This window comes from Rhinopithecus bieti, unplaced genomic scaffold, assembly GCF_001698545.2.
Source record: "Rhinopithecus bieti isolate Rb0 unplaced genomic scaffold, ASM169854v2 scaffold_20069, whole genome shotgun sequence".
Taxonomy (NCBI): Eukaryota; Metazoa; Chordata; class Mammalia; order Primates; family Cercopithecidae; genus Rhinopithecus; species Rhinopithecus bieti.
Genome location: NW_016809702.1, coordinates 574,937 through 577,767, shown reverse-complemented (window position 1 = coordinate 577,767; position 2,831 = coordinate 574,937).

The following is a 2,831-nucleotide window of genomic DNA, read 5'->3' as shown; positions in this document are numbered from 1 at the left end:
GGGAGCCCCCCTCCCAAAAAAAAAAAAAAAGAAAAAAAAAAAAATTTTTGCTTGGTCAGGAATGGTGGCCCACGCCTGTAATCCCAGTACTTTGGGAGGCAGAGGCGGGTGGATCACCTGAGGTCAGGAGTTCAAGATTAGCCTGGCCAACACGGTGAAATCCCATCTCTACTAAAAATATAAAAAATTTAGCCAGGCATGGTGGCGCACGCCTGTAATCCCAGCTACTCAGGAGGCTGAGGCAGGAGAATCGCTTGAACCCAGGAGGCAGAGGTTGCAGTAAGCCAAGATCATGCTATAGTGCTCCAGCCTGGGTGACAGGCCAGACTTCATCTCAAAAAAAATAAAAATAAAAATAAAAATTTTGCTCATACTATCCATGTATTTTCAATTTAGTAAGAGTAAACATAGTAGATACTTTCTGTTGTAGGATGTAAGGCTTGATATTATTCCAATGGGGGAGGATTTTTAGCTTGGTAGTAAATTGCACTTTAGAGAGGACAAGAAAAAAAGAATGCAGGCGTTTTAACTCTCACCAAGGATGAAGAAAAACTGATAAAGTTTGCTCTGTTTCAGAGAAGCCTGGAAAAGTTAAACAAAACTGGAGTGATCTAGGACTAAGGAGGGGTTTCAGAGGATCTTTGGACCGAGTATTTGGCAGGACTCTGGGACAATTCCCATATCATCCCAAATTTATCCAAAGCCAAGAAATCTATAAAAAAGAGATCACCATACTCTCGCGATGGGTTGGAGGTAAAGGGTCATTTGTTTTGCAGCTTTATCCTGCGTATTAGACTTCTGTTTCCTAGGGGACAGTAAATGATAGCATGAGGCTTACTTGTTTAAATGCAATCCCTCAGTGGTATAAGGCACCACAAATACAAATCAAGTTGACCCAAAACACTATGCTATTTAATATGTAATAATGTTGTAATATATAGATGTTTAATGTAAAAAATCAGTTTTAAAATTATTCCTTTTTCAGTATTCATGTAACAACAATCTATAGGATATATATGAATGTATATCTGTGCAAAGACATATGTATGTATATAATTTTAAATTTACCAGTGATGAAGATTGATAACTGTTGTAATAACACAGAAAATACAAACAAGCTGGGCTCAGTGGCTCACTCATATAATACCAACACTCTGGGAGGCTGAGGTGGGAGGATGGCTTGAACCAGGGAGGTCAAGGCTGCAGTGAGCCGTGATGGCACCACTGCACTCCAGCCTCGGTGACAGAGTAAGACCTTGTCAAAAAGAAAAAAAAAGAAAAAAGCAAGAAAGAAAATACATACAAATGATTGTCCTGTTATCAAGCATGTGTATTTTGGTTGGTTCTTGAACATCTATCTGGAATCAGTTGTACATGTTTCTCTGCTTTTATAAATGCATTTTTTTCCTCTCAAGACTTAAAGAAATAACCAAAACAAAACAAAACAAAAACAAACAAACAAAAAAACCCCTCCAGTTTACCCAGATACTTTTTGGTGGATCCAAAAGAATCTGATTGTGTCCTTGACCTCAAGGTCCACCTGAAGAGTAGTAAGAAGGTCTTTTCTTGTGGGATGTTGGAGCAACTCAAATCTGTAAACATGTCCCTGTTGCTCAGTTTAATTGAAAGCTGCCTTCATTTATTGCCATTTTGAGCATGACTGCATTGGGATGGGAAGAGAGCCCATTTCTTCCTGATCATTTTGCATCTTTTTTAGAAGTTGCTTCTCTTTTCCACGGGAGACTACGGTTATGTGTATTGCGGGCAACGTAAAAATGAATAAAATCCTGACTAAATGTTTAGCGCCACCTATTGGTAGTCAAGTACATACTGATTCTTGGTGACAGGCATTCCCACCAAAAGAGAGAGCAGAAGTAATTTTAATGATTCTTTTTCTTCCAGTGTATATGCCTGTATGCATGCTTTATTATGACTATTATATTTAAATATAAACATATGCTTAAATAGTGGTAATAATATAAATATGGAATTCTTCTAAGTTATGATTTGTATTAGTTAGCTTCACAATACCCTTGAAGTAGAATATGCAGTGATAGTCTACTTTTCAACAGTAAAAAGAAAATTATAGGCTGGGTTCAGTGACTCACACCTGTAATCCCAGCACTTTGGGAGGTTGAGGCAGGAGGATGGCTTGAGCTGAGGAGTTCACTATGTTGCCTGGGCAACATAGTGAGACCTTGTCGCTCCAAAAAAAAAAAAAAAAAAAAAAAAAAAAAAAAAAAAAAAACAACAACGAAAAAGAGAAAAAAAGAAAAGAAAAAGGATAAGAAAATTCTAGAAAACAAGGAAGAAACAACATGACATTGTCACATGTTGTTATATTTGTCTTGAAATACATATTGTCACCTATGCACAAAGTATCTTGAATGTGCTCTATATCTTTTGAAACAGACTTTAAAATGGTTTTCCACAGAAGTTTGAAATAATGATGTTATTTAAATTCAGTTACTTATCTGTGCTAAGAATGAACTGGCCACAAATGGTGCTGAGACAACTGGATTTGCACATGGAAAACAATAAAGTTGGACTCCTACCTCATACCATAAATGACACTTAAATCAAAATGGATCAAATGCCTAAACAAAATGTAATACATAGGCCAGGCATGGTGGCTCATGCCTGTAATCCCAACACTTTGGGAGGCTGAGACAGGAGGACTGCCTGAGCCCAGGAGTTCAGGACCAACCTGGGCAACATAATGAGATCTTGTCTTTATTACTTTTTTAAAAAGTAGGCCGGGCGCGGTGGCTCAAGCCTGTAATCCCAGCACTTTGGGAGGCCGAGACGGGCGGATCATGAGGTCAGGAGAT